Below are 13,763 nucleotides of genomic sequence, written 5' to 3'. Positions count from 1 at the left end.
ACTTCACTGAAATCCCTGACACACTTTCCCTTCAGAAGGCTACAGACACTGCCTTCAAGATTTATGGTTACCCTGTTCCTCTGGCTCCCACAAGAAGTCCATAAAACTTTAACCACCCAGTTCTTGCATCACGACCATAAATTCTGACTGTTTATCTCAGACAGCACAACCTGGGCACTGACTGCAAAGCCAGGCAGAAGTTACTCGTGTACAGTGGGGGCCATCAACACGACCAGGTTTACACAGAGCCAGTACCACAGCCCAGGGCTGTAATCTTCACCGAGAAGTTTCTCTCCCTGCATTGCTCCCCAGGCTAAGCTCTCGTTGCACAAATGGTCCTTCTGTTCCTACCTCTTCATCTCATAATTTTAAAAATCTGTGATAGAGTGCTCACTGGAGGGGTACCACCAGATCCCTGGTACCCCAGAGGCACATGCACCACTGCTGAGTGTTGCTGGTTGCTCTGCAGGGCCAGGCTGACACCCTGATTGCTTTGCTAAAGGGACCTCCCTCTATCCTAAAGTAAAATTCTCAGGGATAGGAAAAGACACACCTGAAATTAGTTTTTCCTGCTTGTCAAAGCCACCAACAGTCATGTTGCACAAACACACACACATACAAAAATCTATTGAAGTCTGAGAAGGATCAAAAGCTACCCCCATTAAAATGTTTCTGTGGGAAACCTTTCCTTTACTTCTTTCCCAAAACAGACAGCAAGACAGAAACTAACAGTGGAGACTATCATTCTCACGATTTCTGCTTAATTTTTAGAAGCAGATACTTCCTTTTCAAAGGACTTCTGCCATCTGCCTCTCTCCATCATTCAGTAACTCCCATCACCCTTTTGGAGTGAGAAGAGCTTTGCAGTGCAAATGAGAATGTCAAGTCCTACTCTCATGCTGCCTAAGGAGGAAAGGCCAGGCCACATATCCCTAATGGCTTGAAATCTTTCTTAACAGCCTTGTGGCAATTGCCTGAGTGTAGATAGATATGATTCAATCCTTTCTTCTGATAGAGCTTCCAACAGGAGGCTCTGTTAAGAGGAATGAAAACAAAGTCTCAGTTGCCTTCCAGCTGCCTTCTGCCCCCACACCACAGGAGCCACACACTTTACAAACCAGCTCTGGGGTTCCTCCTCCCTGCAGAGCAGGATTGGCTTCTCTGCTGTGCCACAGGTACACCACAGATCTCTCCATGCCCAAAACCTTTCCTTCATGAAGTGGATTAAAGCTGTCCTTAAAACTACAGATATCTTGAACTTGAAAGATAGCAAAGGAATAAATATTTTAAAACTTGGGGAAAGTGTCCATTTAGATTAATACTGTGCTGAAAATAGTACTTCTCTTCAACTCACTAGATGACTATTAAAACATTCAGTCTAGTTTAATGGAGTGATATTCCAGTTACATGAAGTTTCTCAGAAAGAAATGTACTATCCATCACCTACTTTCTATTCCATTAATCTGTAATGGAGGTGATTAAAAATATCTTTCTTTGGTAGAATCACATGCAAGTCATCTCTCCTGGCTAACTTTTGAGAGACATATTGGGATGATAAACATAAGGTCATCAACTTTGAGAGTAAAGAAAGGTGACCTGCCTATTGATACAGACAAATCAGACTGGGAAAGAGTCCAAGGAGAAACACAGAAGGGCTTTTAACCCAGATCAGAAAGCCCTCCCATTTCTTCCTCCAGAGATAGAGGTCAAATCAGAAATTCCAGACTTGAGAAGTGAGTCAGCTGAGGCAGAGGTGAGCTGAAATGCCCCACAGGTGTCTGAGGGCTCTTGCATGGAGGCGTGGGCAGGCATAGGCACCATTCCTCCCTCCTCCATCCCACGGACAAGGGCAGCACTACAGGGTTTATCACTTGTGGTATCCCTGCCAGACCACACATCTGCTCTTCCTGCCTACTCCTTTACTCAAAGCATTTTAGTTCTGCCTCAAGGGCAATTTAGGGAACTCTAATTTAACCCAGTGACCCGAGCACACATATGTGCCTGTGTGTATATCTTCTCCCTGGAGACCACCAGCAGCACCAACCCCAGGTAACCCATCCTGAGCAGGAGAAGGTTTGCATCATTTTCAGGGCCCACCTAGGAAGGAAGGAGAGAAATTTCGCTGTTTCAAAACTTGATCAAGACTGCCACCTACTAACATGCAGCTGAAATGACCAAAATTGTGTTGCATTTCCAGACAGAAACCAACACAACTGAAGCAGGAAAGAAAACTAGAAGAATTGCATGTGCAAAGTTATTTAAAATGAAAAGCATCTTTCTTTTCGTGGATGTGATGATAAGGCTTCAGGGTGCAGATGCTTTCCCTGGGCTGTATTACTAGCTCTCAGCACCTAACCCAGATTCATCTGATTATTTACTTAAGTAACTGATTTTCTGTTACTTTCCATATACAAAATGTCCACAAGCTCACCGAGCTTTCTTAGAAGAGGCCATCTGAATAACTGACACTTCAGGAGAAATACCTGTGGCATTTAAGTTTTTCTCTTCAGCTGGGATAAGTCATGTGGTTTTGCACCTTCCCAGACCATGAGGGAGAAGGAAGCAGAAAGGTTTCAGCAGTGTAACCTGCAGCTCCCGACATAACCAGTAACCTGTGAATGTCTGCTCAGATGTTCTGGCAAACCAAGCACTGATACACATCCCTTTACCCTTAAGGTGTAAGCAACCACCTTTTTGCTGGGTGATTAGATGGGCCATCAGGACTGGTTCCTACAGGTCAAATTTTATATAATTAGATAAAAGGCTGCCTTTAGCATGACTCAATCCCAAGTATATTTTATTTGACATAGTGGTTTAATGCACATCAGAGCTTAGTACATTGGCACAGGAAGGATCAGCATCCAATTAGGCTGATTTTCAGATAAATCTCTACAAATTTCTAAGAACAAATTAACACAGGCTCTCCAAAGAGCCCCCTAATAGGACTAGCTACAGGGAACAAATTAAACCAGTGCCATAAGAGAGAACATGTAAAAGCACTTTAATTCAAGGAGTGAAGACCTGTTTTGGTAGAGAAACAATCCAGCCTCATTCAAACTGTAAACAGATGCATGTCCAAGCTGCCAGTTATTTGGGACAATCACTGGAAGCAGTGAAATGTTCTCCTGCAAAATCTTTCTAAAGAAAATGGATTTAGAATAAGATATTACTTTTTCTGATTTTGTCCCTTAGCGGAAGAATGAAACTGAGCTGAATTCTCTCTGCTAAGGGCACATTTGTTTGTGTCCCACATGTTATTATAACATATGTAAAATGGCTAAGTGTGTCTTGCAGCAGAAGCTAACCCCTGCCAGTCAGCCTGTACAAGGGCATGTCTCTCCTACACTCAGCTGCACCATCCAAAGGGATGCTCTAACTGCAGCTCCAGGAGCTGGACCCCCTTTACCAGTTGACAGGAAGAAGAATGGGATGAGAAAAGAAGCTCCTGAAGGTGCAGAACTATAAAGGCCACTGCAGCTGCTCCCAAGCTGGTGATTTTCCTTGAGCCAGAATCAGTGATCAACTTTTTCCAGTCTAGGTGGGACATTTGGAGAGCCAGCTAACACCATCACATTCATCCCAGTGGCTGCTTGAATGGGACTGTTACCCAAAATTTGCCCTGCTAACACAGAAACAGAAATCACTGTCCATTTCAAGATTTTGGAGACTTCTCACAGGGAGGAATTAAATTTCTCCCATTTTGGTTAGCCAGAAAGACACAAGAACAAGCAACCCATAAATCAAAGGATGGAGACTAGACTATGGGCCCAACCATTCCTGTACTCTCCCTGTTGTCAAAAAAAAGCTGTAATGAAAATTTCTGTGTGGTCTTTGTGACTTTTCTTTCTGTCTTCTGACCAACTAGTGGAAGCTGTTTAAAATTTATATTTCAATTAAAATCAAAGAGGAATAAAGGGAAATTCCCTTAGTTGTCTCTTAGTGTTGGAAATGATACCCTGTTGATAGGTATAGCTATCTATACCTTACTGTATATATCCTAATAGTCTCCTTAAGGAGGAAGAAATCACTCTTTATTCCATCATAGCTAGTTCCCAGCTACGCATTAAACACTTAGTCATTCTTTGAGTTTAAAAGCAAGTGTTTTTGTAAAAGGAGGATTTGGGGTTACCTGGAAAGGAGTTTCCCCACAGGAGAATTCAATGCAGACCTCTGGAGCCCATCAGAGAACCATCCTTACTTTTCCTCATAGCCAAGTGGGAAGAATTAACTTCTTGTAAATACAGGATGTAGCTTTTGCATTTGGTGTTCAGCTGATAATCTTTCTGCTCACACTGTTGAGCAGTTGAAATGAATAATTATATCTCTCTAAATACAACACATTCATCATATAGCGACACACATACTGCTATATATGATACACACAGAAAGAGTTAGAGCCAGGTATCATTAATCTTAAATATTTATATCTTCCTAGAACAACTAGCTGACAGCTGCTAAGCTACTGGCAAACTGTCTGCCTTAAGTATTTCCCCCCTTTCTTTTGGCACTATGCCCCTGGCTTGGTTTCAACTATACATTGCAGAGACCATTCAGAATAACTACACACTGTCTCGTCAAGTGAACCGGGAAGAGCACTCCCCCTCCAATCCTGCCTGCAGCTCATTAACAATAATGTGACTTGCACACATTTGCATGGGTAGGGGAAATCAGCTCCTCTATGGATCAAGTGACTTTCCTCTCCATGCTGAAGACCCTCAGCACACCAACTGAAGCAGTGGAAAACTCAGTGTGCAGTCTAGTACTTGGATTAACAGCAGGAACTACAAAGAGCTTACAGGGAGAGAAAACTCAGGTCCTCTGTGCACTTCTATACACTCTAGACATGGACTTGCTGGAGCAAGTGCAGAGGCCATGAAGATGTTCAGAGGGCTGGAGCACCTCTGTTGTGGAGACAGGCTGAGACAGTTTGGGATGTTCAGCCTGGAGAGAAGGCTCCAGTATCTAGAGGGACTCCAAGAGAGCTGAAGAGGGGCTTGTGACAAGGGCATGGAGTGACAGGACAAGTGATAATGTCTTTAAGCTGAAGGATGGTAGATTTAGATTAGTTATTAGAAAGAAATCATTTACTGTGAGGATAGTGAGGCACTGGAACAGGTGCCCAAAGAAGCTGTGGATTACCTGTCCCTGGGAGTGTTCAAGGCCAGGTTGGATGGGGCTCTGAGCAGCCTGGTCTAGTGGAATGTGTCCCTGCCCATGGCAGGAGGGTCAGAACTAGACAGTTCTGACTAGAAGTCAGAAGTCTTTAAAGTCCCTTCCAATGCAAACCATTCTGTGATATTTTATTCTGCTGTTACTGTTTTGCACTTCAACTGTGCCACTTTGTTTCGTTTCGACTAAGTTTACACTGTAAAAACGGGCATAGGAGGGCAGCAGAAATTAAATTTTGAGCTGGTGACATATAAACAGTAACTGCCCTGCACTGCATGCAGTCACTTAAGGAGAGGCAAAAAGGGTTGGATGCTTTGTGGTCTCTTCATTTCAACAGCTGACTTTGTGCCACGATGGACTCAGCATCACCGCAGATGTTATTAGAAATGCAAACCAGGAGAGGATCAAATAGTGCCGAGCTTGGGGAGATAAAGCCCTTGTAATATTTTGTAACCTGTATCATCTGTCCATGAAACACTACAGACTTGGACATCATTTCCTTACCCAGGAAAAGATGATGTGTAATTATTGTGGCTGCACAAGTGAAGGCTTGAGGAGCCTGCGAGCACAAATGATGTGCAGTGAGGGAACAGACTAACGAGCAGATTAATTACAGCCCATTGAAGAATTAACAAAAGGTCTACAAGAGACAACTGTGCTATTGCACCAGGAAGATGTGCAGACCAGGAAATGCCTAAATGTAGCAATTGAAAATGTACAGAGTGAACTGAACATGTGGTATCACTAATAACTGGTGCTCTTGTGCATGCTTAGCATATGGATAAAGTAATTAACCAATTAGAAAGTGCATGAAAGACAAATGACAGAAGATGTTAACCAACAGGAGAAGCAACAACTGCAGTACCAAGGATGCAGGGCACTTAAATGAGGGGTAAGGCCTGGATTCTCCATGTCAGGGCGATACCTGGAAGCCACTCTGCTGTTTGCTGCCAAAGACCTTGCGCTGTGCTTGAGACTTACACCAGTATAGGAGCTGAAAATGAATGGAGTAGGGGCAGAACTGAGTGATTTGGAGGGAGAAGCAGACTTGGATCAGTCTGCATTAGTACTGACCAGAGGGCAAGCAGCCAACTTAGGGATACCCTGGAGCAGTCCTGGGAAAAGGAGGCAAGTCAAAGCTGTGAACAGTCTGCGCACCTTACAGAAACATTGACATGTTTTTACGTCTTAATGCATAAAATTCATCCAATGGCATCTGTTGCATTAATTGAATCCATGGCTTTTCCCTCGCAGTTTTAGCAATTTTTGAAAAAATACCTTTAGCCACTAGTGGTCGTTGTTGTCCTGTGCAGCAACAGTTCTGGAGTTTGTGCCAAATAATTCCCGCGAGCTGATTTTCATCAGGTACAAACCATAGTCTAAATTTTAAAGTCAAGCATAAAATGATAGCTCTGCTCATTCATCAGGAGATGAACGGGTGTTACATTTACCTCTTCCTGTAAATTATATTCAGTGTCAAGGAAAACACAACAGTTTGACAACAATTAGGTATTGCAATGAATCGGAAAGGCTGCAGCGAGCCAAGCAGATGCTGCTTTGTTTACGGAGTTTGTGTAAACACTGATTTTGATGCAGCTCCTTTTATCCTCTGCACACGTATGTCCCTCAACCTAATGACAGGCAATTGCAAAATCACAGGCAAATATGACACCCTGTTTTGTGGAAGTTTGGTGTGTTTGCTGAGTGCTTATACAAAGCAAGTGTTCAAACAAAGAAGATGCTGTTTCCCCAGCTTCCCCCAGACACAGACTCTGCAGCATATAGAGTTAGAAATTTTGGCCCAGATTGACAAAGGGATGGAGGCTTTTAAGTGTTTAGCTTTCAGGTCTCCAGCTGGTGGAGCAGAATTCACAGATATGAGTGAGGCATTCATGGGGTGGCTGCAAAGCATATTTCAGTGCCTTGCAGAGTTACCCCGGCTACTCTGCATGAGCTCCTTCAAGCAGGGGAAACAGTACAGTCTCCAGTCCTTCCATAAATGCCAAAGGTATACAAAAGGTGACCACAGCCATAATTAAGAAGTTGAACTTTACATTTCTAACTGGTTGCACTGGTGAAAGCCTCAGTACCTGTGTACTCTGAAAGACTCTGGCCTGGATAAAGGCAGAATACCCTCAATGAGAGTTTTCTGGAGGAAAGATTAGTAAGAAATGAAGGTACAAATTCAGGGAAAGGATGAATACAGTAACTGCCTTCACTTGCTCCAGTTTCCTGCATTTGAGAGATGATAAAAGGAGTTACTGTAAAAACCTCAATGTTTAGTAAAATGTCGTGTTACTGTTAAAATCACTAATCAACACTATAAGAATACCACACTGCTTGCCCTCTTTCAATTGGCCCTGAAGTAACATTTCAGAGAAAAGAAATCCACAGCTTAATTTTAAAGCTATTTCAAAAACATGAAGATTTTAATTACACATTCATAACTATACAGGTGTATAAATATATGGATGTGTATACTCACACAGGCATATGTGTGAATATTCACACATGTACACAAATTCATTTCACATGAGCAAGATCTTTTCAGATTACTTCACTGGGGGCAGATATCACCAATAAAGGAAAAACCCATCCCTTCAGTGGGAAATGAAAGCAGGAACTTTCTCTGGGACAATTGTGACATGTTACTGCCTATTTTAGACCTTTAGCAGTGCTCCCATATTTTGCCCATCCCCCTGGTTAAAGAACACATGAAACACATTACCCACAGATGCACACTGAGAGGGACTGACTGATGCAGACAATCTGAAAGAAAAAAGGACTTAAAACAGACTAAAATCACTTTAAACAACATGGGGAAAATGTTGCCAAAAAACTGACCTAAGATTCAATTCAGATTTCACTGTTGTCACTGAGAATTTCTCCATCGACTTTACTGAGCTTTGGATTTTCTCAAGCCTATAAAATGAAAAATAGAAGAGGGAAATCTGGTTTTGCAGAAACTCTCACATCACCTCCATCAGCAGACTCCCACAAGCCTTTATATGCACTTGTTACTACTACACAGAACATAAAAGAGAGACAGCATTCACCTAATTTCTAAGTGTTTTCCTCAGCCAGGTATAAGAAACCATTCTGAAGCAGCTTTTTGCTTCCTTAAAAAGTTTTTCTCTTATCTCTTTGAAGTTTTCTGAAGAAATGTACTCGATACTCATCCATACTCCAGTGGTAGATATAATCAAACGTGTTCATACCATTCATGCAGTAGGTGTTCTAGACACTCTATTCACTCACTTGCACACTGTCCCAAAGCCTCTGTACTCATTAAAAAAAATAAAAAATTAATTCATTTTAAATCCAGTTCTACATAATTTCATTTTAATGCAATCTATATTCATGCAAGCATTTAAATATTCTATTAAAATGGATCCATCATCAAATATCGAGGAATCCAGCAAAATAATAGCTAACATCTTAGTGCTAAGCCTCCATCAGAGTCACAACGGTGCCTTGATACCCCCTTCATTTATTTCCAATTCTGGCACCTGTAACCATGGCAACATACACTGAAACATTTCAAGCAGAACAGAACTGACAATCACAATAACAGCGTAAAATACCTGAGATGGGGAAAAAAGAGGAGAGGCACAAGCAGGTAGCTGTTGAAATTAAAAGCTAATGACAAGAAAACAGCTGGAAGCAAATGCTGGCTCACATGGCCATATTCTCTAGGCAGATGTATTTTTGCAAATCTGATCTGCTCCATCCTATTAGCTGTGCAGCTAAGGAAAGGGAGGTAAAGTAAATTTTTTTTCAGCAAAGAATAAAAGTGTGAACACCAAAAAGTAAGTTGCTGCAAATAGAAAGCAACTGTTTATCTGTTGCATGCACAGCCAGAAGTGCTCAATGTTAGCCCATGAAAAACAGGTATTTTTTCCAAAGGCAAACACTCACAAATGTGCTTCAGAGAAACACCATCCATCAGGAAAGAAAGAGAAGTCACCTTTTAAAGTGATTCTAAAAGAATAATTCCATTAGCTTACATCAAAGAACAGGTTTGAAATGAACATGAGTTAATAAACCACGTATGTGTAAACTGGGATAACTTCCTAGACATTTAAGGGATCTAATTAGCATTTGAATGCTGTGAAGCAAGAAAGGGAAATTCTATCTTTAAACTGTAACAATCAAAACTAGAAATGAGATTGACCTGTGTGGGAGAGCCTAGCAGGATGCAGCTGCAAGGTTAGCTCGAAGGTTTATGGGGCTGGAACTGAAATAACACAAAGATCAAGGCCATCATGAGACCAGGGAAGGCTGGTGGTTTTTATCAGTTACCCCATGAAGCTGAATTTAGAGAACAGAATTAAAAGAACAGGACTTGCACCAGCCTCCCCATTGCAGCACCTCATGAGCCATAAGCCATGAATCAGGCATCAAACCCACCAGGGAAGTCAGCAAGTAAGGCTCATTGGAAAAAAAGAGAAGAAAAATAATACAAGACAAAAGCAAACAAGATGTTAAACTAGAGAGTCGAGGGAAGGAGGCAGAGTGTCCAGGGATTTCTCTGCTAAGAAGCTGTAACCTCCAAGAAACCAACTATTTAAGCTATTTCACCAAACCTCGCTCTGAGATCGCATGACTTTTCCCTTAGGGGCCTCATATGTTCTCCAAAATTGCACATTCTATTTAGCCTGCTACAATCCATGTAGTCACCTTTTAGATCAATTTTTCATTCATCAGAAGGAAACATAAAAATACTGCAGAAGGTATTAGTCAGGGTAAATTCCATACTTGCATGGGAGTGACATCAAGTGGGACAGGCAGAACTGGTTGTAGACTGTACGAAGGCCTGAACCCTGTAAACGTGTAAATGCACACAGAGGAAGTCAGAATTTCCAGGATCAGTCACTGCATCCAGTTATTCTCCCTTTTCAGTGCCCTGCGCCTGAAACAGGAGGATGGAGAGCCTGGGACATCCCTGTTCCATCTCTGGGTTATGATGCTGGAGAGTCTGTGTTGTCCTCCTGCTGAGGGCAGCTTCATCCACCTCACACGGGCTGAAAAGACCAGAAGGAAACTCCTGGAGCAGGGCTACCACTGGAAAACCAAAGCTAGCTACAGGAGCCTGAGAAGGGCTTGTCACTCCATGGGGTGACTGGGACCTCACTCCTCAAAAAGTATCCTGCACTCTGCTTTAGCTTGTGTCTTCCCTTTTCCCTTGTCCAGGATTGCTTGCAGAGACCCACAGCCCATAATCCCATGAAACAGCAAATGCACCAGGCACCTCTTGGTTTCACCACAGTGCATGGTTTTGTTTCCATGAGAAAGCTCCTGATGTCACCAGGAATTGCATATCCCATTGCTGATGATCCATCACCCAAGGATGGCAGCAGCAGGTGTTACAGAGGGAGCTGAGAGTGCTTGTTTTTAGGGCAGGAAGTAGAAAGTTGGTCCATTCCTCTTCTCCCTGGTCTTTTAGCCTTTCAAAACAGTAAAGGCCAGTTCAGGATTCAGTGGAAGCCGAGGGAGACATGGATTAGAAATGGAGAAGAGCTGGCACGTAAGTATTAATGTTCTGAGAAGACAGTCTTTTCTTTCTCACTTCCTTCTCAGGGAGAAAATGTAACTGTCAAGCCACAGTGCACAAAAAAGCTGTCATTCACTGTCATGTAGGAAGCACCTTACCCTCCTTCCTCTGGGGAATTTCCTCAGTCACTGGATTTTGTAAAAGAGAATATTTTTCCCCTAGCATTGTGTGTCTCATTGACTCCTATTTTCTTCTTTGTCATTCGTAAGACTCTTTTTCCTGACCTCCAAGAATGATTTGAGCATTTCAACCAATTTCTCTAATGCCTTCAGGTTAACATGGGTTCAGCTATAGCAGAGCTTAACAGCAGGTTTGCAAGCAGCAGTCGCTCACAGGTGTGGGAGCAATGGGAAGGGATGAGGAAAACTAGACAAGTGCAAACCACAGGGCAAAACCTGCCCCATCCTGCAACCTCTCTGGATGTGTTTTACTCCAGATGGAGTTCACAACGCACCACTGCGCTCCACCTGCACAGAGCAGCACATCTGTACTCTGCACACCTGTACCACACATTTGCTTCCCAGAGCAGACAGATTTCAGCTTGCAGACACAACTCTTACCCATTCCATGAAGGCTGAACCCAGAGGTGCCAAGCAACCCAAAGGAGAACATCAGGAGCCTCTCCAGTCTGAACTCCTGTACAATCCAGCCTTCCATCCCGTGGCTCCTAGATCTTGTCGAACAATTTTCACTGTTACAGAATTTTCATGAAAAAGATATCCCATCATGAATTAAGAACTTTAAGTGTAAGAAAAGGTACTGTGCCCCTTGGGATGCTACTTCAATGGTTAATTAATCTCACTTTAAAATCATCCTGCTTTCTTTTTAGTTTTCGCTGACTTCTTCCATTTCTAGTTACGGGATCTTGTTATACTTTTAACAGACATATAACAAGTTTTCTATCTTTACTAGGGTGCTGACAGACCAAAAATTTCAGCTTTCCATTTTTTCAAAGAACCTAGTTAATGTTCCAATAAAGAAAACCTTTTTTTTCCAAATCCCATTAGATCAGTTTTATAGAAAGATATCCTTTTATTCTTGGATTGCTAGGAACTACAGCAGTGAAGCCATTTGCATCCAATCTTCCTCTATTTTTAAACTCACTTTCACCTAAAAACAAAAGTGTGAAAATCTTAACTCACTCTGGATTTTGATTTCACTTCACACCTTCAAAGCTAATTAATTATCATTTGGAGTAAAATTACAGATTCGATTGCTATAATGAAAATGTTAATATACTGGACTTAAGGAGTTCTAACCAGAAAGCAAGCTGTCAATACTCTAATTTTTTATTTATTTTTTTTGCACTGCTTGCCATTCCAAAATGGGAGAAAAAGTTTAGATAGTGAGAATAATACTCACCAACCTAAAATGTTTTGGAGCCATGATATCAGAATGCTTTATCTCAAAATCTGACTTCTCAGACAGTATAAATGAGCTAATATTTCAAAAGAAAAGGTCCTTTAGAGTTAAAAACTGAAACTTGTTCATTGCCTCTTCCAATTTTTTCCCTATTTTGTTTTCACATTGTTTAGATTATGTTGAATGTAATCACTTCTATGTACATCTTTTACTTCAGTGAAATGCAGTTTTCTGAAAGAAAATACTACATCAGCTGTTTGACTTGGTATCATAGGACATTTTTCTAGTTTAGAAACTGAAAATACCCCAAGGCAGCCTGGTAGAAATTAGCACAAAAGGACACCAAACTGACAAAAATGCATGTTTGAAACCCCAACTACAGCAGGACATCCTCAATGAGAAAAGTTTTTCCAAGAGTCCCACAGGGACCAGCTCCTAGCCCAACACCTTACCATTGACTATACCAAGGAATATCAATGGGTTCCAGAAAAAATGTGGACATCACAAAGGGCAGCCCAGCAGAAGGTGATCTGGATAAGGAAAACTGGATGCAGGGGGGAAAAAAAACAAAACTAAGGGGGAAAAGTGCCATTTTCTATGATGACACATGGTCTTACATCTAGACAGAAAGCACCTGGGAGCTGAAGAGCTTTGGCTGGAAGGCTGGCTGTGGGACCTGGTGACACACCTGCCTGAACACGAGCTCTCAGGATGCTGTGTGCCCCCCATCCAGGTGTCACTTCCACCCCAGCACCCTCATCCCCACATCCCCAAATCGAGTTTTGGCAATGGAAGGGCCCTGCATCACTGTCCCTTTTCTGTCACCCTGGAAATCTTCTGTATCAGGATAAAGCAGAAGCAAGCAAATGCAACTATCCCTGGCCTATGTCTGCTGTAGGACTGGCGTAAAGGGCAGGAGTAGAGCCCAGGATTAGGGCTTTGCAGCTGTTCTGCTGTTATCTTTCTACCTGTGGAAAATGTTTTGTGGGGTTTTTCTAAGTTATTTTATTTTAAATTCATGCTTTATGACTTTGGAATTAGGGATGAATCCTATTATGGAGACAAAAGGATCCTTGTAGTTCATACACGTCTAATAGTGTGAGCAATAGAGAGACTATTATATTTGGCACAATATTTAGAGAAATTAATCCTCAAGCGCTACAGATTTGAGGGATTAACGGATTGAGTGACAGCTGAGCTCATCCAGCCTATATCCCTGGATTGTGCCACAAAACCATTTGCCTTTAAGTTGAACATGTTCTTCACTTCCACCCAGGTCAGCACAATTCCTGCTTTTATTGCTCTCAAGTCCCTGGGGGAGATCAACAAACTAATAAATCCTTATTTCATGGTGGTTTGCAAAATTGTCATGTTATTTTCATTTCTAAGATTTGATATATCCTTTCCTTCCTTTGTAAAAAAAAAAAAAATTAAAAAAGACATATCCCTTATATAAATGTGTTATATTTTTAAAGCTTCAAAATTTGATTTATAAGTTTTGAAACTGTGTTTTCAATGAGGAATGACGTGTAGCGCTCATGCACATAAACGTGTCCACAAAGTATCATCCAGACTCTCCCAAGCATTGTCTGGAGAAGACCTAACTAGTGGGAGACCTTAACTACTGTGTCCTTCCTTCCTAACTTCACACAGCAGAAATGTGACTATTCCCCTGGAG

The sequence above is a fragment of the Manacus vitellinus genome, unplaced genomic scaffold (assembly GCF_001715985.3).
Source record: "Manacus vitellinus isolate BGI_N305 unplaced genomic scaffold, ASM171598v3 scaffold_19_pilon, whole genome shotgun sequence".
Classification (NCBI taxonomy): Eukaryota; Metazoa; Chordata; class Aves; order Passeriformes; family Pipridae; genus Manacus; species Manacus vitellinus.
Note: the sequence above shows the minus strand (reverse complement) of the source record.